This window comes from Trichomycterus rosablanca, chromosome 7 (assembly GCF_030014385.1).
Source record: "Trichomycterus rosablanca isolate fTriRos1 chromosome 7, fTriRos1.hap1, whole genome shotgun sequence".
Classification (NCBI taxonomy): Eukaryota; Metazoa; Chordata; class Actinopteri; order Siluriformes; family Trichomycteridae; genus Trichomycterus; species Trichomycterus rosablanca.
Genome location: NC_085994.1, coordinates 14,849,095 through 14,872,571, shown reverse-complemented (window position 1 = coordinate 14,872,571; position 23,477 = coordinate 14,849,095). Strand labels below are relative to the sequence as shown.

At 38.5% G+C, this 23,477-nt stretch overlaps 1 protein-coding gene across 1 annotated transcript in view; it reads right to left on the bottom strand.

Moving 5' to 3' along the window:
- rhocb (ras homolog family member Cb) overlaps positions 1 to 17,594 on the bottom strand; it is a 36,265-nt gene extending 18,671 nt beyond the window's left edge. Inside the window, exon 1 of the mRNA XM_062999040.1 lies at positions 17,470 to 17,594. The gene's annotated coding sequence lies outside the window, so the exon portion shown is untranslated. The remainder of the gene's footprint in view (positions 1 to 17,469) is intronic.
- Positions 17,595 to 23,477: the final 5,883 nt, after the last annotated feature.

Below are 23,477 nucleotides of genomic sequence, written 5' to 3'. Positions count from 1 at the left end.
CTAATGAGTTTGTTTTGTTTAACTACATAAAGGGTTCACCATGGTGAGAATTGTCCTCTACTATACTGGCATTGGCAATAGTCTGGCTTTACAAAATTTGGATGTTTAATCAGTGAACAGACTGTTGCATGACACTGGTAAGCTTTCCAAGTTCTGTTTAAAACGTTTAAAACATACGTTTCTAAATCTTGCTTCAATCTCACTAAATAATTTCATTTTTTTAATAACTTCAATTGTAAGGTAACAAATAAAACAAGCCAAAATTAACATTGTATCACAAAAGATTAGAATGCCTAATTTTCTGCAGTTTTGAAGGGGGGTTGGTTGGCAGGGTTTAAGAGTCACGCAACAGGTCACACAACCATAGTACACATTAAAGAATGACCAAAACCCTTGCATGAACAAGCAATCTGGTCATTAAAATCCAGACTTGATTTAGCAATAAATGTGTACAGAAAGCCAAGTTAGGCCATGTGCTATTTGGTAGTAGAACATACAAATGCAGCAGTTAAGGCATTAGGCTTCCCAGGAAGCAAGAAATACATCAGTATGGTAAACAAAAATGGTAAAATAAGCCTTCCTCCTCACCTTTGAGGTAGTACATAAACTTCAAAAAGTGGTTAGCATTAGCCGCTATTGCTTTAAAAGGGGTTTGTTAAATCAACATAACAGTGAATTTAAGTGTTGTGAATTACTGCTAAGCTGTTTTACCTAATAAAGCCCAAAACCTTACTGGCAAAACATTTTTGTTTGGTTTGTTTTTGTGTGCTGTATGTATTTAAATAGGTTGCTATAAGATTGCTGTTAACAATCTTATACGCTTACTAACTGTAACCGAAAATGTTCCACAAACCTTTACTCCATGAAGTGACTGGCAGCACTACAGGAAGGCTCAATTATTAACTGCAGAATGTGTTTGACCCCTGCATGACAGAGCTGCTAATTACTCATAGCCATAAATACCTTGCATATTAAGCACATGAAAATACGACAGCTTGAGTGTGTGGTATGTATATTTTTAACCACAGCCCATTCTTAAACATTGACACTGTATTTATTCCAGCTTCCTGGCAGCACGGTGGCTCGATGAGTAGCACTGTCGCCTCACAGCAAGAAGGTCCTGGGTTTGATTCCCAGGTGGAGCGGCCCGGGTCCTTTCTGAGTGGAGTTTGCATGTTCTCCCCGTGTCTGTGTGGGTTTCTTCCGGGAGCTCCGGTTTCCTCCCACAGTCCAAAGACATGCAAGTGAGGTGAATTGGAGATACAAAATTGTCCATGACTGTGTGACATTAAAAACATGAAGTGATGAATCTTGTGTATCCAGTAATTAACTGTCCAGTTATGGATGTAAGCAAAGTTTAAAACATGACTTTAAAATCTTAATTAATATATAAATATTCCAGCTTTGTTGTGAAATTTCTTTGTTTAATATCAGGAAAGAAGGTTAAACTGTAACAATTTTTATTATTATTATTTGTAATATCTATCTATTGATCTAGTTATTTCTATTTACAGAAAACTAGATGCATTACCCCAATCACATTAAAGGTTAATATCAAACACCTTCCTTACTACCAGGACAGCAGGACCAATGTTGCTTTTATGACCTCTAATCCAGGAGTGGCTATGGCAACATTGGACTAGAGTCCAATCTCCTAACAATACAACAAAGTGTTTTACTTTAGTGCGAAGCAGGAGGTTGACGAGTAAACAAAACTGGCTGTATATTTTAAGGCTAAACATGAATCTCTTCAAGCTTACGACTATGCATAACATGGTTGCAGTAAAGTCAAAGACGACGCAAGCATAGTTCTGTTGTAGCACAATGACGAGGGCCGGACCTGTGTAACTGAAGGCAGTGGAATGTTTTGAGCTACTGATGGGGAGATATGTGAGCAGGCTGGCGAACAGGGCAGGTCTGGAATGCTTTAGAGCTGCTGTAATGCCTTTCATACAGTCAACACAAGTGGGTCTTGCTAGACATGTGAATCAGATAAGCATTAAGAAGTTATGCTAAAACTTTTATCCAATGTTTCCTGTATGCAGCTGAGGACTTGTCTTAAATATTTAATCAAACACAACAAGAGTGCACACTAGTCACATTATGCAACCAAACTCTACAGGGTCTTTTGTTTGAAGCCAATGCAGAGAGTGCTGCCTAGTCCATTATGTTAGATGTAGCTTTAAATATTTGTTTATAACAGCTATTACATTGCATTACAACCTGCGCCTACGAAGACCAGGCCGATCCAGATGTCTAGTGTAATGGGGAATGGACGAGTAAGTGTGTGCAGCTTGGGGGATGGTAATGTAAACTGAAAGGAATGTCTTCCTACACTTGGCTTGCCATAACCCACCCCGGAAAAAAAAACACACACCCCACTTTCCCCCACTGATCTCCTGATGACATTGTTAACAGCATAAGCTGAGAGAATGTAAGGTAATTAACAAATGGCAGGGATGATTTATATTTTCTTCCCAACAGGCTGCTGAAGCCCTTGGACAATCAAAAGCACTGTGCTGAGGAAGTCAAACCCTCCAAAACAGAACACAAAGAAGCAAGTATTTACCCGTATGAAGCACATTTAGTCTATGTATCTTAAATCACATACGGCTGTACAGAAGACTACACAAAAAAGTACATTACAGGTTCATTTTTGGGGAGAAAAGATTTGGAGAGAATCGGATCAGGTTATTTGTTGATACTGCAAAAACTTAAATTAAAAAAAGTTAAGGTCAATTAGTAATTAGATTTCTCAGGTATGAAGTGTTACTGCCAATTATTTGAAACGTACAGCTTCCTTACAGCTAGTAGTGAGGAAAGAAAAGAAAAAAGGAAGATATGTTTCTGAAGTGAACTAATCCTAACCTGAACAACACTAATGCCTAGTTCACACTACATGATTTTTGCCCTGATTTTCACCCGGCGACTGGTCGGCGCTAGATTTGCTGGCTCGGGAACAACTTGGCATTTGCTCGGTGATCAAAACTCGGCTCTCAATCGCCATGTGTGAACTACTCAACAACTCAATCCGAACGGCTGAAGGAATATATCTAGCATGTCAAATATCTGGATCGGAGTTGCCCGACTGGCAATGATATGTCAAACAGCCAATGAGAACGCAAGATACGGTGTGAGGGGAAACGCAGGAGAGGAGTTGTAAAAAGGCTTTAAAGACTCCCGATTACAAGAGATCCAGTTGTGTAGTGTGAACTGTACAGCGACCTGATGACTTGGAAAGTTGTGTAGTGTGAACTTGGCATAAGGTGCTATGGTAGGACTGTGTGCTAAACTGTAGTTTAGTATTTTTAGTATCTGAAGATGGCCAAATTACTTAAAAGCTTTTTTACAGTCACCACATTTAAGCAAATCTGCAAAGAACAGTGGAGACATTTTATCCACAACAATGTAAAATACTGATTTCCAGCTATCCTAAGCATTTGGTTGCATTTGTTGCCGGTAAAGGCAACAATTATAATGGCAGCATTTCTTTTATGACTGCTTAATGTGCTGAAAATCCTTTTCTCTTTAAAAAATTAAAAAAAAAAACTATTATGTTCCCCTAGCCTTGTGTTGAAATTTTAAAAACATTTGGCATGACATGCAAAAAAGAGGAAATTCAAAAAGGGCAAATACTTTTTGACGGTATCTCATGGTACTGTTAATACATTTATGGACAGTTTAAAAATGCAGTTTTGATATGCACAATTTGTTGGTTTATTGGGATTTTAACGTCATGTTTTACATTTTGGTTACATTCATGACAGGAACGGTAGTTACTCATTACACAAGATTCATCAGTTCACAAGTTTAATGTCAAACACAGTCATGGACAATTTTGTATCTCCAATTCACCTGACTGCATGTCTTTGGACTGTGGAAGGAAACCGGAACACCCGGTGGAAACCCACTCGGACACGGGGAGAACATGCAAACTCCACACAGAAAGGACCCGGACCGCCACACCTGGGGACCAAAGCCAGGACCTTCTTGCTACCCACTAAGCCACTGCGCCGCTCCAGTTAACACAAACAAAGCATTAACCAAAATTTCATGTTTAGAAAAATGTGTGGGGATGAATGTAGAGCCATCCCACACAATACAAATTACAGATTTCTTCTGACTGTACTGTAACCTCCTTTGGCACTTTTTAATGTTTAAATAAATAAATAAATACATTTTAAAAAATGTAAGTATGCACTTCAGAGTGTGTAGGAACAAGAGGTATAAAAAGTGCACCTCAGGCATGATAATACTGTTATATGAGAGAAAGCAAGCATGTATAAATATGTAGGTGTGCTTAAATAAGTGTTCTTAGCCTAAAGTGATGTTGAGAAATGGTATGTGGGACTGGTGAGAGAGCTTGCATAAAGTACAGTGAGCAAACAATACACAGCTCAGACTTCTCCTATATGCACCCCTATATGTAGATTCATTTGTTTGGGAAGGTACTTTGAGAAAGTAGTTTGTTAAATTAATTATTAGTTTATTTGACTGACATTTGTACAAACATTTCAGATGGACCAAACGTGAGAAGACGCTTTGTTAAACAGAAAACATCATGCTTTGCCATTATTAATGGCTGAATTCTTTTTACAGTGCCAATTACTTAAAATTTCAAATACCAAAGCCATTTCTGAAAGAACACAGTAACTTGCTAATAACGTTACATTATCTGTTTCCTCTGTCCTGCCATTCTGTCCATTACTGCCTGAAGTACACTACATAGACAACAGTACTGGGACACACCTTTTAATCATTGAATTCCGATGTTTTAGTCAGTACCATTACCACAGGTCTATATAATCAAGCACCCAGCCATGCAGTCTGCCTTTCAAACACTTATAAAAGAATGGGTCGTTCTAAAAACTGACTAAACTTGAGCGTGCTAGCATAATAGGATGCCAGCGGTGCAACATGTCAATTTGTGAAATTTCTTCCCTACTAGATATTCCACGATCAACTGAGAGTGAAATCATTGAAACATGGAAGTCAGTCATAGTGGCGGACCATGTAAAGTCACAGAATGGGGTGGCCGAGTGCTGAGGCACATAATGCATGCTGACTCAATAACTGCAGAGTTCCAAACCTACTTTGGCATTAACAAAAACTTGTGCATAGTGCCAAGTCAACTGGAGTGATGTAAAGCCACCTTCTCACCTTCTACACAATTTGACAAAGCCACCCGACTTTGTCAGGTTGAGCATAAAATCCTGCATAACATCCTGCATAAAATCCAAGCTGTTACATTGCTCTAGTTGCCACAAGTAAAACACTGTCTTTCCAGAAAGCAACAATGCAAAGCAATTCTGCTATTGGTCAACAATGCAGATTTAAATTTTTCGTGAAGTACCCTTTAGTGACGCAAATGATAATAATAATAATAATAAACAAGATTGCCTTAACACTTATGCAGTACTCATGTTGGATGTATAGTTGCCTCTTTATTCTAAAATTGTTTATTTGTCATGTTACCAGGGCAGTGATAGCTCAGTGGTTAAGGTACTGGACTAGTAATCAGAAAATTGCCGGTTCAAGCCCCGCCACCGCCAAGTTGCCACTGTTGGGCCCCTGGGCAACTGCTGGCTCTTAACCCTCAATTGCTCAAAAATCGTGTTCAGTCGCTTTGTATAAAAAGCATCTGCTAAATGCCAAAAATATCAAATGTACTTTCAACTGAGAAAGCAGTTATTTATAAAAGAAAAAACTGCTATAACATTAATTAATAAACTGACATATTATGCATGCTTTAATGTTTAGAACAAATAATGTTATTCATGCTGCAACTAATAAAATATTGGAAATGTGTTCATTTTTAATGTGCTTTTAACCTACCAAAAAGTACTACCTGAAGAAACTAAGAAATTTAAATCAGCCATCAAGATGCACAAACAATGCACCTCTATTCGTTCACAAAACAAATGTCCATAATGTACACTATTTGGCACATGACTACTGTAGACAGAGGATCTCAGTAGGCACCTCTGTGAGTGATGGAATGCTGAACGGAATGCAGTCTTGCAGAAAACAACTAAAATAAAGGTGACCGAATAACGGTTCGGCCTTGAATTTAATACACCATTTACCCAAGGTCTCTGACGATGAATTTTATCCTGAACAGTATTTACTGGATAAACTAACAAATAAAAACCACTCCAGCCAAACCCTTCAATTCTTACTGCAATGGGGGATCTGGAATCTGCAGGAATTAGTCTAAACTAGTCAAGATTCTCAATTAGGGATTTCAATGAATAGTTGGGTGAGTGATATCCAACAAAGTAACTGTTCGATTAACGCTGTTGGTTAAGAAAAACTCATTTAAATTGATTTAACAGCCTACACTTGTGTAGACAGATCTATACTTTCACACTCATCAGGTCAAATCAAGAGCTCGGGTCTCTGAGCTGGGCCTCACTCAGAGTGCATGTGTCTTTTTTAAGAGAAGTGTCTTTTTAAGACAGTAGCGTCACCTGCTACTGTATGAAATCTACATTCTGAATGTTTTATTTATACATATAAACCCCATTACAACATAACATCACCGAGTTTCATATCAACAGTGGCGGATATAGAACAATAAGGTAAACACAGTGAGAAGAACCAGCTCAGCATCAGAATGTTGGTTTAAACAAAGTCAGTAGCAAACAGTTTATTACAAGCACAAACTGAACGTGCTAATCGGGATTAATAAAGATGCAGGACGTTAAAGGTAGCTAGGTATTATTAGTGTGGTTATTGTAAAATGACAAGTTTAACCTTTATAGCATCACGCTAAATATACACATCATTTTGTTAACATGCAGTCAGACTCCATACCGTCAACAAACAGTTGTGCTTTTAATCTACATTAACACATAAATGGATAATACAGTGTGTGTGTGTGTGTGTGTGTGTGTGTGTGTGTGTGTGTGTACAGATATTTTTAAGTTACTGTTTAAACAGAAATTCTTTTTGGGTGCTTATTAAAACATTGAAGATATTTCAATATGAAATACCAATGCAATGAAATTTTACAATGTATTTCTCTTAATCTTACGGTCTCTTTATGGCAAGATAGGGTAGTGTATTTGATCATTGATCTAACTCTTACATATGTGCTTTCAGATTTCTGTTTTTGAGGAACTTGTTTATCTGTCTTTTCTAGGATGAAAACGTCTTTCATTGTTCTGGATAGTGTCATTGTCTTTCCTTTGGTATTTGGGGCATTCGGTTAGTGTATGTTCTTTGGTGGTAGATACTTGGCAAGATTCGCAGAATAGAGGATTCTTCGATTACCAGATGTGAGCGGGTCAGTTGGGTATTGCTGATGCAACATCTGGTGTACATCTGCAGGTTTTCTTTAATTTGTTTTGTGCAGTGTGTTTAATTTGAGGCATTTCTCGTGTAATTTGTTTAGTTGTGTGTCATATTCTTGTTGCCATTTATTTTGGGTGTATGACAAAGAATGTAGGGGATTTTCCAGTCAAATTTATTCATGTGAGGATACTTTCTTTATTTGTATTATTCATTTATTTACACAATGTTGGATTTGTTTTAAAATCGCATTTCAGTTTTTTTTACACAATAAGCATTATTTGGCATAGTTTGTACCAACCTCAGAAATTTATTATTTAGATGAATAATATTTATTATTTAGATGAATAAAACAGAAGCACAAATACAGTATTTAAGAGAAATAATAAAAGGAAACTTTGTCATAATTTGTCTTTAATTTCATTTTGTTTAAAAAAAAAAAAAGAAAAAAAGAGAGAGAAAAAAAAAAAAAGAAATCGGGGAAAAAAAATCGTATCGTGAACCCAGTATCGTGAATCGTATCGCACTGTGGGTAGTGTATCATTACATCCCTAATAATAAAGGGCACGCCGTAGCCTAGTGGTTAGGGTACTGGACTAGTAATCAAAAGGTTGCTGGTTCAAGCCTCACCACTGCCAGGTTGCTGCTCAATTGCTCAGACTGTATAGAGTAATGTAAGTCGCTTTGGATAAAGGCATCTGCTAAATGCTGAAAATGTAAATGTTAAGCAAAAAATCTGTTAATGAAACATACACTCAGCTACCTACATTCTATGAAAGCAAATTGAATTAATTGTATTAATTTCATGTTAACTGTGGAGTTAAACAATTCATGCAACACTTTGTAAATACAACCCACCATATTCACTTAAAACAGTAGTAAAGTGTATCGGTGGTGCAGTGGTAAAGTACGCTAGCCCACTATTATTGCTGTCCTTATTTATGATGAAAGAATAATTAAAGTAATACTTAAAGAATACAAAAATAAAAATGGCAAAATTTTATCATATATATTAAATTAATTTTAAAAAGTGCCATAAAAAGCAAGTTACAGAAAAGTCCACTTGAAGAAAGAGTACATATTTGGTTAGTCATTCCTCTTGCTGTTTGTTTTTGTGGGAAAAACTTAGTTCCAAATAAGCCACCACCCTTTTTAGCACAGAGGTGCTATTATATCTGTATACATCGTTTTAAAGAACTGTGCCAGTGTGCAAAAACACGAGCAAACAGCTTCTAACTGCAATTGCACTGAAGGCAAACATTTGTATCATTTTGCCTGTACAAACTGCAAACACTCTCAGACTACAGAATTATGTTTCAGACAAAAGAAAATATTTTTTAAAAAGTACATTTATTTCCCCTCCCTCAGACTACACAATTTAAAATAATTTAGGAAAAAGTTTATTTAGGAAAAAGAACATATAATTACTGCTAGCAATGTAATTTTAACATTCCAGCTTGTGTTTTTATGCTGGGAAAGTGCTTGATGTTAAACAATGCAACATAGTTCAATCAATCTCATTCTTTCCCCCCCCCCCCAAACATGCAGGTTGAAAATTCAGTGTTCTCAGTTTCCAAGATATTAAAAAGACTCATTAATAAAAAATAAAAAAAAACTGATGGAACACAGGAGTAAAAACATTGGAACTCATTTCTTTCTGCTTTTGTCAGTTATATAAAGATTTAAGAAAGTCACAGATTCTTTTTTCATTTTACACATGTCCCGACTTTGTTTTTCGCAAATGGGGTTTGCAAGTAAATGGGAATAGGGCATCCCTAGGTTTGTTTGTTGTTTATTGGGATTTTAACGTCATGTTTTACACTTTGGTTACATTCATGACAGGAACGTTACTCATTATACAAGATTCATCAGTTTACAAGGTCACATATACATACATATGTATTTGTCCATGACAAATACAGTCATGGACAATTTAGTATATCCAATTCCCCTCACTTGCATGTCTTTGGACTGTGGGAGGAAACCGGAGCTCCCGGAGGAAACCCACACAGACATGGGGAGAACATGCAAACTGCACACAGAAAGGAGCCGAACCACCCCACCTGGGGATCGAACCCAGGACCTTCTTGCTGTGAGGCGACAGTGCTACCCACTAACAGTGCTGCTGTTCACAAAATACAATGTTAGTTCAACATTTGTCTAATATGAACGACTGTTAAGGACATTAATGGAACCGAGTTTGTCAGGAGCCTGTTATACTTAAGGACCCATAATTTTAAGATTTCAATGGGAACAAAGACTATTAATGGAGGGTACAAACTCAGTCTAATTAGTGGAAGTCAATCTAATCCTGATCGCTGAACACAAGTTACAACAGCATTCTAGGCAACTGTGTTGCAAATCGCTCACTATTGTGCCAAATTATATGTCTAGATAGTGCACTGCTAATGGTTCTGTCATGCACTACGTAATTTGCACATTTTTACCCATGTAGACTACATGGCCAAGTGTGGATAGCTTTCATAATGGTTAGTTTATGTATTTAATTGGATTTTAATGTCATGTTTTACACTTTGGTTACATGTATGACAAGACCGGTAGTTACAGGTTACACATGATTCATCAGTTCAAGTTCAATGTCTAACACAGTCACAGGCAATTCTGTATCTCCTATTCACCTATATGACTTTGGACTGTTGGAGGAAACCCACACTGACACGAGCAGAACATGCAAATTCCACACAGAAAGGACCCAGACCACTCCACCCGGGAATCAAACCCAGGCCCTTCTTGCTTTAAGGTGACAGTGCTACCCACTGAGCCACCATGCCACGCCTCTTATAATGATTGTCAATATCAAAGGTGTATACAATTAACTGTTTTAGCTTTAGCCTTTGAAAAAAAGCTTTTTCCTGTTCCATCATGAACTCTAGTAGCATTATACACCGATCAGTCATAACATTAAAGCCACCTCCGTGTTTCTACACTTACTGTCCATTTTATCAGCTTCACTTATCATATAGAAGCACTTTGTAGTTCTACAATTACTGACTGTAGTCCATCTGTTTCTCTGCATGCTTTGTTAGCCCCCTTTCATGCTCTTCTTCAATGGTCAGGACCCCCACAGGACCACTACAGAGTAGGTATTATTTAGGTGGTGGATCATTCTCAGCACTGCAGTGACACTGACATGGTGGTGGTGTGTTAGTGTGTGGTGTGCTGGTATGAGTTTTTAAACACCTCACTGTCACTGCTGGACTGAGAATAGTCCACCAACCAAAAATATCCAGCCAACAGCGCCCCGTGGGCAGCGTCCTGTGACCACTGATGAAGGTCTAGAAGATGACCAACTCAAACAGCAGCAATAGATGAGCGATCGTCTCTGACTTTATATCTACAAGGTGGACCAACTAGGTATGAGTGTCTAATAGACCAACGCACACCAACAGCACAACACACACCAACACACCACCACCATGTCATTGGCACTGCAGTGCTGAGAATCATCCATCACCTAAATAATACCTGCTCTGTGGTGGTCCTGACCATTAAAGAACAGCATGAAAGCGGGCTAAAAAGCATGCAGAGAAACAGATGGACTGCAGTCAGTAATTGTAGATCTACAAAGGGTAAAACTCTGCTTATCTTATAAAAACTGCATTACTGTTAAACATTCCTGCCATGTTTGCGATGCCATGCGGTTGCTTTAACAATAAAAAACAAATAAAAAAGACTTATTAAACTCAATATTTTAATGGGAAGCTATACGCTCGTTTACTTATGATGATTGATTATTGGTTAAAAGAAACGCATACTTTTTATGGATCCATCCAGCATACTGTGTTGCAAGATAATTTAAACAGAAATAACAGTTAGGCTCAGACTTGTAATAATTAGCTTTTTTTCCACATTTAGGATCCAGGACAAGGTTTACAAACTAAGTCCCAGACCCAAACAATTTGCACACCAAGACCAGTACCTGGTCTCAACACCACTTTTCCCAAAGCCTTCACAAGTGAAAGTAAGGATGGCAGAATAAGATCACCACCTCCTCTGCCCAGATTTAGCAGAGCCTAAAATACACAGATGATAGTCCAATAAGCAGCTTGATGCCATAGCAACACAATGAAATCCATAAATTCCACCATTCCCAAAATACAAGCAAAGACATTAAAAATTTCTGTAGCAGTATTCGACCTACTTTAGAGCATTTATGTCCTTAGAGAAATGAAAAACAGAAAAAGGACAGCAAGCCTAGTATTACCTCCCACCCAAAACCCTCAACCCCCTTATTTATACAACAGACTTGCAATCAGGGAAGTAATGAACTAAAGCATCTAGACAAGAGATGAGAACAATGGCTGAATTCTTGATACAAAAAATAAAGAACTATTATAATCACTTCCACTACTTTATCAAACTAAAATTGCTAAACAAACTTCCTTTTTAAAGGCACACAAACTTCCATGCAACTTTTAAACAGCATTAAATGAAATTAGACAAAGACACTATTCTTTAAAGAGAAAACTGCTCATATTTGCGAGACTAAGTCTAATCAACTGGGAAAGAACAAGCTTGCATTCATATTTCCGAAAAAGAACCAGGCCAAAACATGACTGCTGTCTCTGAGCAACTGGCACAGATTTTTTTCTCAGCCTCTTTGCATGTGAAAGACTAGCCAGACCTGCCAAAACTCAGCATATGGGACAATATATTAATATATTAATCATCATAAGATTTCGGGATGTACTAAATGCCCAAATAGATACATAGATACATAATCGTGCAACCACTGTTAAGATTGATGGTATGTAGGGCATAATAAAGACAAAATCTGCAGCACTGGAACTGAGCCACAATGCCCTCCAACAACCATGTGCTAATCTCTCGACCGCACAAGTCCTACAGCATAAGATCTAAGTGTTATTAATCTTGTGGTCTGTCTCATCCTGAGTCCATGTTTGTCAAGTGTCTCAGAAGAGTAATATACGATTAAATCCTGCTAGTCAAGTAATTGTTTTCATATGAAACGCAAACACCCTGCTCCTAAACCATCACTGAGTGCATACATGGACACATTATGTGCTGATCTCTTTTTTATTAACCATAATGATTAAGAAAAAATAACACTTAAACAGAAACATACCATGTTTAGTCAAAAATAAATAATTAACTAAATAAAAATTAGCACATGCCATATAAATAAAATACAGATGTAAATGGGATCATAGACCAATTTAGAGCCAGAGTTTGATTATCACTGGTGTATATATAATGTACACCATTACAATGAAACAAAACTCATTAACAAAGCACAGCTGGAACCTTCAAAAACGCCATTACTTGTGTTCTTGTATTTATGTATAGTCGCTCACTCAATGGCTGCAGTAGAGCCCTGCAATATGCCAGCCTTGGCACAAATCTGTCCAACATAAAAGAAGAAAAAAATGCATTCATGCAGTGCCAGGTCACTTACACATATTTTAGTTTGTACATATTTAAGGTGCTTTGGTAGCAATTACTAAAATTAGCTATTGTGAGAGAGAACATTTTGAGCAGGTTTTTAAAACATAGGAGTTACACATACCTCCTGTTTAATGGACCAGTATAATATTGGGACATGGCAGAAACAATTTTAGCCTGGTTAGGGTTGTGGCAGGTCCAGTTTCCTGTAACCACTGGGCTCAATGCAGCAAAAAACCCTAAATAAGACACCAATGCATCACATGTAAAGATTAGAATATTTAATGGTAATTGTTTTAATTGTGACATTATTTATATTAATTTAAGCATTTAATACTTGCAATGCTTCTAAAAATATGTAGTGACTTGTGTTGATCTGCATATCAAGTACTGGCTTCTAACAACACTCATCTAATACAGACAGCCCCATGTTTAGAGCCAACTCTTGTGTACTACATTTAGAAGGATGTTCTGGGTCAAGTCAATCAACCTTATACACGTTACAAAACATCTCAATGAATCAACCAGAAAACATGTCAAGTCTGATTACAGCATATGGGGGGATTTGCCCACTTTCATCAAGTTAATTATTTTTTTTTTGATAATTGTAATAGTTCAAGGTGTAGTTCAGAGGTTTGAGTGACATTTGTTTTGTTTCACCATGTTGGCTTAAAACAAAACAGATACCATTAACTCATGATTATGGTTAAATGTTTACACTGTATACAAAGTGAAACTGTTATGTAATATGGTTTTAAGTTGTCTGTTGTATCACTAACTTCTAGTTACCACCAAGTGCACTAGAGCATCTGTGTATTTAAAAAAAAAAACAGACAACCTGGAACATAGCACAACTGACAAAGGTATTTTAATGACAAAAAAAAAAAAAAAAAGTCTTTATAAATTTCAGTGGTTATAAGCTCAAGAGGCATGTTTGCACTGACTGAGGCAGTACAAAATTATGACATCATCTTGTGGCACAATGGAAGCCACTAATAGGTAAAAAACCCATGACCCATGAAAAAGACTCATGAGACATGAGGAAAAAGATTATGTGACTGATGAGATGAAAATTTCAAGCACGAATAGCAAGCACTATGTCTGGCTGAAAAATGATACCACATATCACCTGGCTAATACCATCCCTGCCATAAAATATGGCGGTGCTTCTGGGTACCTCTAGGTAAGTCTACATTTTTATAATCAATTCCACATAATGAATCTACAAAATGATACACTCATTTAATATTCACATATATTTAGAAGTGAAAATTTTTTAAGTAGTAATAATTAGAGATGGACCGATCAGGTTTTTTGGCACCGATTCCGATCTCCGATCTCCTTTCAGGGATATCGGCCGATAGCCGATTCCGATCGGTGGGGGGGTAAATAAAGTAAATAAACTTAAATGCCCCACAGTGAAGATAAACGGGAGCAGTGCGCGTGTGTGTGCCTTTAAGAGAGACGGACGCTTTGTTCTCAGTATTGCTGTAAGTGATTCATTGATTCATGAGTCGATTCGTTTTGTGCAAAGCGTAAGTTTCTCTTCTCAGTTATCTCTCCGTGTTTACTGTTATTAATTAAATGTCGTGGTTTTAAGTAAACATCAGCTACTACAGAACATTTTGTGTGACTCTCTTACATTAAAACGCTTAATTAAAAAGCTTCATTAAACCGCTATTACCACAGATCTGTAACCGAGTCAGACTCGTTCCGTCTAAAAGTTTTCTGATGATCCTGCTGAACCAGCAGATGATCCTGAACTAACGAATTTGGTAATGAATAAACTTTTGCCTCTGATTGGCTCTGTAACGTTTTCTGTTCTCATCTACATCACAAGTAAGAACCGCTTACGATTTACCAAAGTGAACCAGGAGTTTATATAACGTGCTCATAGAATCGACTCAAATGTGACCGGGTTGAATTATCTTTTTAAAGTAAATATTACAATCAGCAAAATTGCATCGTATGTATGATGCACAACGTTAATGATGTTATTTTAGGTCGTGAAGAGCTTTCACCATGGTTTCTGTACGATTGTTGACGAATTTTGATGTGATGGTCGGTGCTTCGTAGTTCAAAGTCTGGATCAATCCACTGAGCTGTTAACTTAACGTGATCTTTTATATATCACACGATCGGATCGGCTACATTTAGGAAATACCGACCGATCGCCGATAGCATATTTTGATTAAAAATCGGCCGATACCGATTCATAGCCGATCGATCGGTCCATCTCTAGTAATAATAAACATGTGCTAGATGGGTTTTAGTTGTCAATTGAGCCTTGGAGCGGTGGGTCATGGCACATTTACATTTTACATTAACATTTTTAGCATTTAGCAGACGCTCTTATCCAGAGCGACTTACAGAAGTGCTTCCAAAGTGAACATTTAATTTCTCAAGTTTAGGTAAACAACAGTCAAAGAACACAAATCTGCTAAAACCTGTTAGAACCAAAGTTTTTTTTTTTTTTTTTGGAAATGGAAAAGGATGGACCAAGATGTTAGTAAATAAGAACAAGTCAGCTTAAGTGCTTCATAAAAAGGCGGGTTTTTAATCGTTTTTTAAAGACAGCAAGAGACTCAGATGTTCGGACAGACAGAGGAAGTTCATTCCACCACTTGGGCGCTAGAACAGAGAAGAGCCTTGATGCTTGTCTTCCTTTAATCCTGGATGGAGGCTCAAGTCGAGCGAGACTGGTGGCTTGGAGGTTGCGTGGTACAGAGCGGGGTTTGATTAGACCACGAAGGTAGCTTGGGGCTGGTCCATTTTTGGCTTTGTAGGCGAGCGTCAGTGTTTTAAACTGAGCGTGCAGCTACAGGAAGCCAGTGAAGAGAACGCAGCAGTGGGGTGATGTGGCAGTGTTTGGGCTGGTTAAAAACCAGACGGGCAGCTGCATTTTGAATGAGCTGCAAGGGTGTAATAGTGCACATGTTAATAATCACTTGATATTTTAATATAATTTTCTTATAACCTAATTAATTACAAAGCTAAGTTTTGTATGCTAGTTACATTTTATGCACATACAAGAAAAACAAATATAGAAATAAACAAAACCCCAACCCACTGACTGTTCTTTTACAACTAACATTCTCCATTTGTCTGCGTGGGTTTCCTGTGGGTGCTCTGGTTTCCTCCCACAGTCCAAAGACATGCAAATGAGGTGAACTGGAGACACTAAATTGTCCATGACTGTGTTCGACATAACCTTGTGTAATGAGTAACTACCGTTCCGGTCATGAATGTAATAACATGAATCCTAATAAACAAACAACTAACATTAGTCATACTTATGAATGTAGAGAGACTTTCATTTACATTTAAGGCATTTAGAAGACGCTTTTATCCAAAGCGACGTACAGTACTGTGACAGTATATTGTCAAAGCAATTGAGCGTTAAGGGCCTTTCTCAAGGGCCCAACAGCGACAACCTGGCAGTGATGGGGTTCGAACCAGCGACGTTTTGATTACTAATCCAGTACCTTAACCACTAGGCTACAAATCAAAATAGAAGTCACAATTAAGAAATTGATTATTATTATTAGCATTATTAGATACCATATGGTGGTTAGAAAACAGTGATACTGGACTGATGTTGGCCAGCCAGGGCGTGACTTCACATTCCCAAGGCAAACATAAGGCAAGCAACTTTAAAACTCTTTACCCAAATGATTGGCCTGTCAAATGTAAGTAAACATTCATTTCATTGGTTGAAAATTACTAATTGTGGTTCTGATCACGTCCTGCAAGAAGAATACCCTCTCAAGATGTAATATTCGTCACATAGTTATATACAGTATAAAACCTGCAATAAAACGTAACCTCCTAATTGATCCAGGTACAAGTGTGATCAGATCTGTTGTCTAATGTCTCTATGTTAACTTTCTCGTTTAATTGCTGTGATTTTCTACACAGGAATTCAGACCACGCCACCCTTAGCGGAAAGAATAAAAAAACACCCTGTTGCATTCCAACAAGAACCGGTTCTGGAGGTCACAGTAAACTTCAACAACAAACATCGTATCGTTCCTGTCCAGCAAGCTTACAGATAAATAAATTCAGTTCTGAATTGTACTAATGCGATCCTGCGTTGGGATCTACTACATACACAGCTAATCTGATTTAATTTGTTATACTAGATTGCGATAGACATAAGGGCGCATGCGCGAAATTTCAGTTAGCTTTAGATGTTAAAATATTTGACATTTTAAAGAGATGTTACTTTAGTTTAAGCTGTTTGAGTACAGTGTAAGCTGCTACCACTATTATTATACCACTACATTATTGCGACCAATGTCAATAAAATTAACAAACCTAAACGGTTATGTCACAAAAACCGTTCTAGTAGCTTAGAAATTGTGGCGTGGTAATAAAGTTGTCTCAAAGACAAACAGGAATGGGGCGCGTTAGGAAGGAAACCTCTCCCTGTTTTCTCCGTCTGGTTAATCCAGAAATGAGTGTACAGCTGCCTTGTGAAAACAGGTGGTTGTTGGGTTTAAAAAGTAACAACTTCTGGCGACATTTAATCAGCGTTATTTACAAACCCAATATGTTACCTAATATCAGAGCCACGCAGGTCGGGGAAGAGCTGAGCTACCAAGTTGCTATCCAAACAAGACGCACAACGCCAGAGCCACCACCTACTTTTCCTCTGTAAAGTCCGAGCTCTGGAAATTCCACGTCGAAATGTACAAAAAATTCGAATAAACAACAAGCCTCGAGCAAATATACCATTAACGTTCGCCTTACCTCTTTAAAAAGTCGCTTCTCAGGTCGGAGTTGGCTGTTTTTCCTCCGTTTTGCGAGGCTGCTCTTTTGGCGCAGTGTATTACTGTAAGCCCAGCTCCAAACCATCTGAGTGCTAAAGATCCGATCCTGCCCACAAATCAAGCGGACGCGCCTCGAGCCGCTCACGCTCGATTCCTATTGGTTTAGAATGCAGCGCCTCCTTTTAAAAGCATCAAAGCCACGCCTCCTCTCCGGCTGTAACTCAATGACATCATTGTAAACGGAGGGATCTAAAGGATTTGTGAGTATGTGAACCAGGAGCAGACGAGATTTATCATATTATTAAAAATTCAAATAGGTCAAGGATTCTCAACTTTATCCTACTGAAGGCCATCTATGTGTCACCACAGGCACAGCACAAGGCTCTTTTACAGTTTCGATTAATTCTAAAAGTTTTTCTTCCATGCCACCCCATACTGAGTACAGAGTTATCACAACAGTTGGAGAATCAATATTTAATGTTTTACTTGGCTGTTCTTGATGAACCGTGTTAATTATTTTAATGAAATGTTCTGTCTCTTGATATTTTAATAATTAGCTCCAAAGTGTGCATTATTAACCTGTGGGGGCGGCACGGTGGGTAGCACTGTCGCCTCACAGCAAGAAGGTCCTGTGTTCGATCCCCAGGTGGAGTGGTCCCGGTCCTTTCTGTGTGGAGTCTGCATGTTCTCCCCGTGCCTGTGTGGGTATCCTCCGGAAGCTCCGGTTTCCTCCCACAGTCCAAAGACATGCAAGTGAGGAGAATTGGAGATACAAAATTGTCCAAGACTGTGTTTGACATTAAACTTGTGAACTGATGAATTTTGTGTAATGAATAACTACCGTTTCTGTCATGAATGTGTAAAACATGACGTTAAAATCCTAATTAATAAATAAATATTAATCTGAGATTTACTAAGATCAACACTGTCTACATGGTCTACAGCTATTCATTATTTGAATAGTCTCTACATTAACATTTTCAGCATTTAGTAGACGCTTTTATCCAAAGTGACTTACAGTACTGTGACAGTATATAGTCTAAGCAATTGAGGGTTAAGGGTCTTGCTCAAGGGCCCAACAGTGGTAACCTGGCAGTGACGAGGCTTGAACCAGCAACCTTTCGATTACTAGTCCAGTACCTTAACCACTAGGCTACAACTGCCCTCTATTAATGATACAACTAATCTCTATTAATGATAGGATACCATTTATTTTTCTTCTTCTTCTTTTCCTTGGCCTTTGTCCCGTTCGGTTGCGGGGTCGGCTCTCGGCGGATCATGATCCGCGCATCGATTTGGCACAATTTTTACGCCGGATGCCCTTCCTGACACAACCCTCCCTATTTTATCCGAGCTTGGGACCGGCACTACAATGCACTGGTTTGTGCATCTAGAGGCTAGGAGGATACCATTTATATTATTTTCTAATTTAATTCAAATTAAATTATTTGATATTTATATTTGTTTACCTTCGGAAAACTGTTGTTAATTTTCTTTTGTTAATTTTCTTTTTCACGTGAACTATACACCGATCAGCCATAACATTAAAACCACCTTCTTGTTTCTACACTTACCATATAGAAGCACTTTGTAGTTCTACAATTACTGACTGTAGTCCATCTGTTTCTCTGCATGCTTTGTTAGTCCCCTTTCATGCTGTTCTTCAATGGTCAGGACTCTCTCAGGACCACTACAGAGTAGGTGTTTTTTGGGTGGTGGGTCATTCTCAGCACTGCAGTGACACTGACATGGTGGTGGTGTGTTAGTGTGTGTTGTGCTGGTATTAGTGGATAAGACACAGCAATGCTGATGGAGTTTTTAACACCTCACTGTCACTGCTGGACTAAGAATAGTCCACCAACCAAAAACATCCAGCCAACAGTGCCCTGTGGGCAGCGTCCTGTGACCACTGATGAAGGTCTAGCAGATGACCAACTCAAACAGCAGCAATAGATGAGCGATTGTCTCTGACTTTACATCGACAGGGTGTCTAATAGAGTGGACAGTGAGTGGACACGGTATTTAAAAACTCCATCACTCATACCACTGATCACTGATCCACTCATACCAGCACAACACACCACCACCATGTCATTGTCACTGCAGTGCTGAGAATCATCCACCACCTAAATAATACCTGCTCTGTGGTGGTCCTGACCATTGAGGAACAGGGTGAAAGCAGGCTAAAAAGTTAAGTAGAGAAATAGATGGACTACAATCAGTAATTTCTATATTACTGTTTCTATATGGTAAGTGGAGAACAAAAACCAAGCCATGAAGTCCAAGGAACTGTGTATGGATCTCCATAATTTAAAATTGTGGGATACATCAGGGTAAGGATATAAAACAAAAAGCTTTCAGTGTTGCCAGCACCACAGTGGCCTCAGTAATGTTGAAATTTAAAAGCCTGGCACAACATTAAACTTGATCCTAGATATGACCATCCAGCCAAACTGGACATCCCAGTAAAAAGGCCTTGGTCATGGAGGTAAAAAAAAAATCCAATGATTACTCTAAAAGAGCTCAAAAATCCTGTGTAGAGATGGTAAAAACTGTTGGATAGACAGTTACCTTCTGGCAAAATGAAAGCCACCATTAGGTAAAAGGCAAATGACAGTTTGTTTGGAGTTTGCTAAACAGCATGAAAAGGACTCGTGCAACACGAGGGAAAAGATTCTCTGACTGATGAGATGAAAAATGAACTCTGTCAGAATAGCAAGCACTATGTCTGGCAGAAAAATGATCCTGCATATCGCCTGGCTAATACCATCCCTACTATAAAATATGGTGTATCATCATGCTATGACCGTGCTTCTGAGTAGAAGCAGGTGGAACATTTAATATTTGAGTCTCCATTTACATAATCAGCTCTACATAATCAATCACAAACATGAGTTTCACTTTTTATTTACTTTTATTTTTTTTACTATCACTTTCACCTGTCAAGCATGCCGTTGGTTCAGGTCACCTAAAACTCTGGTAACTAAGGCAGGAATACACCCAAGACTAATTAGAGTGCTAATCCATCACAGAGCAACACACTCAAACAGTCCTTCATATACAGCAGACCCTTGACTTACGAATTTAATTGGTTCCAAAGGGCTGTTCTTAAGTCAAAATGTTCGTTAGTTAAACCTATTTTTCCCATAAGAAGTAATGTAAATAGAATTAATCCGTGCCAGACCTCCCACACCACCCCCTTACCTAACCCTTCTAATGTCTTAAATGGTCTTTTTTGTTATAAATACAAGTAGATTTTCCATTAAATCCTAAATTATAGAATATACATTAATGTAATAAACAATAATAAACAACAATACACAGTAGTACTGTACTGTACATAAAAACACACATCACATTTCAGTACAGTACGTGTGCTGTACTATACACCATAATACATTTCCTTCTTTTTTATAAAATGTATTTACCAGAAACAACAATAACTCTCATATTTCTCTATTATTTCCTTCTTTATTTCAGAAGTGTTGTATTTTGTAGGTGTAACTGCTAGAAAGAAAGAATACTTTACTCAGCGAATTCCTTCTTCTCTCTCACTCACTGTCCCCTCTGTCTGATACACAGTGACAGCTACTGGCAGGAGTAATTATACAACAACAAATGTAATAAATTTGTTCATTTTCTCACCACTGCGCTCTCTCTGCACATTATTTGGGGACATTTTAATATTGAATTTCACAAAATATAAAGAAAACATCGGAAAAACACAGTCCGCTGTCCGAATGTTTGCTCACTGTATATACAGTGTATCACAAAAGTGAGTACACCCCTCACATTTCTGCAAATATTTCATTATATCTTTTCATGGGACAACACTATAGACATGAAACTTGGATATAACTTAGAGTAGTCAGTGTACAACTTGTATAGCAGTGTAGATTTACTGTCTTCTGAAAATAACTCAACACACAGCCATTAATGTCTAAATGGCTGGCAACATAAGTGAGTACACCCCACAGTGAACATGTCCAAATTGTGCCCAAAGTGTCAATATTTTGTGTGACCACCATTATTATCCAGCACTGCCTTAACCCTCCTGGGCATGGAATTCACCAGAGCTGCACAGGTTGCTACTGGAATCCTCTTCCACTCCTCCATGATGACATCATGGAGCTGGTGGTTGTTAGACACCTTGAATTCCTCCACCTTCCACTTGAGGATGCGCCACAGGTGCTCAATTGGGTTTAGTCCATCACCTTTACCTTCAGCTTCCTCAGCAAGGCAGTTGTCATCTTGGAGGTTGTGTTTGGGGTCGTTATCCTGTTGGAAAACTGCCATGAGGCCCAGATTTCAAAGGGAGGGGATCATGCTCTGTTTCAGAATGTCACAGTACATGTTGGAATTCATGTTTCCCTCAATGAACTGCAGCTCCCCAGTGCCAGCAACACTCATGCAGCCCAAGACCATGATGCTACCACCACCATGCTTGACTGTAGGCAAGATACAGTTGTCTTGGTACTTCTCACCAGGGCGCCGCCACACATGCTGGACACCATCTGAGCCAAACAAGTTTATCTTGGTCTCGTCAGACCACAGGGCATTCCAGTAATCCATGTTCTTGGACTGCTTGTCTTCAGCAAACTGTTTGTGGGCTTTCTTGTGCGTCAGCTTCCTTCTGGGATGACGACCATGCAGACCGAGTTGATGCAGTGTGCGGCGTATGGTCTGAGCACTGACAGGCTGACCTCCCACGTCTTCAACCTCTGCAGCAATGCTGGCAGCACTCATGTGTCTATTTTTTAAAGCCAACCTCTGGATATGACGCCGAACACGTGGACTCAACTTCTTTGGTCGACCCTGGCGAAGCCTGTTCCGAGTGGAACCTGTCCTGAAAAACCGCTGTATGACCTTGGCCACCATGCTGTAGCTCAGTTTCAGGGTGTTAGCAATCTTCTTATAGCCCAGGCCATCTTTGTGGAGAGCAACAATTCTATTTCTCACATCCTCAGAGAGTTCTTTGCCATGAGGTGCCATGTTGAATATCCAGTGGCCAGTATGAGAGAATTGTACCCAAAACACCAGATTTAACAGCCCTGCTCCCCATTTACACCTGGGACCTTGACACATGACACCAGGGAGGGACAACGACACATTTGGGCACAATTTGGACATGTTCACTGTGGGGTGTACTCACTTATGTTGCCAGCTATTTAGACATTAATGGCTGTGTGTTGAGTTATTTTCAGAAGACAGTAAATCTACACTGCTATACAAGCTGTACACTGACTACTCTAAGTTATATCCAAGTTTCATGTCTATAGTGTTGTCCCATGAAAAGATATAATGAAATATTTGCAGAAATGTGAGGAGTGTATTCACTTTTGTGATACACTGTATATATATAGATAGATAGATAGATAGATAGAGAGAGAGAGAGAGAGAGAGAGAGAGAGAGAGAGAGAGAGAGAGAGAGAGAGAGAGAGACGCTCGGAGTCAACTTGTTCGTGACGTTCGTACACTAAGTTGAAAAAGATCGTTCGTAACCCAAAATGTTCGTATGGTAAACCGTTTGTAACTCAAGGGTCTACTGTACTCACTTACTCATTCACACACAGAGGCAATTCAGAATGACCAATTCACTTTTTTTAGTGCTTTTAGAGGGTGGAATTAATTGTGAGTATCCAGACGAAACTTAATATTCGCAGGGCATGTGACCTAAAGTACCAGTTTCATGGACCTTAAGACCCTGATGGCTGATGTGATAATAGTGGACCAAATATACTGATGTTACCCAATTATCTTCTGATGAAAGAACTTAGAATATTTCTGTTTTAATGTGAGCAGTGTTTCTGTGATTACTAATTTGACCTAAAACCAAATTTTATGATCATAATCAGCTATTTAAGATCACATGGAAATCCTTTTTTTTTTTTCAAAGCACAGTAAGAAATGTTTCCAGCATTTCCAGCATTTTGAGCAGACAAAGGCACTAGCAATCTATTGCAGACTTACAGTGAGGGGAAAGCATCC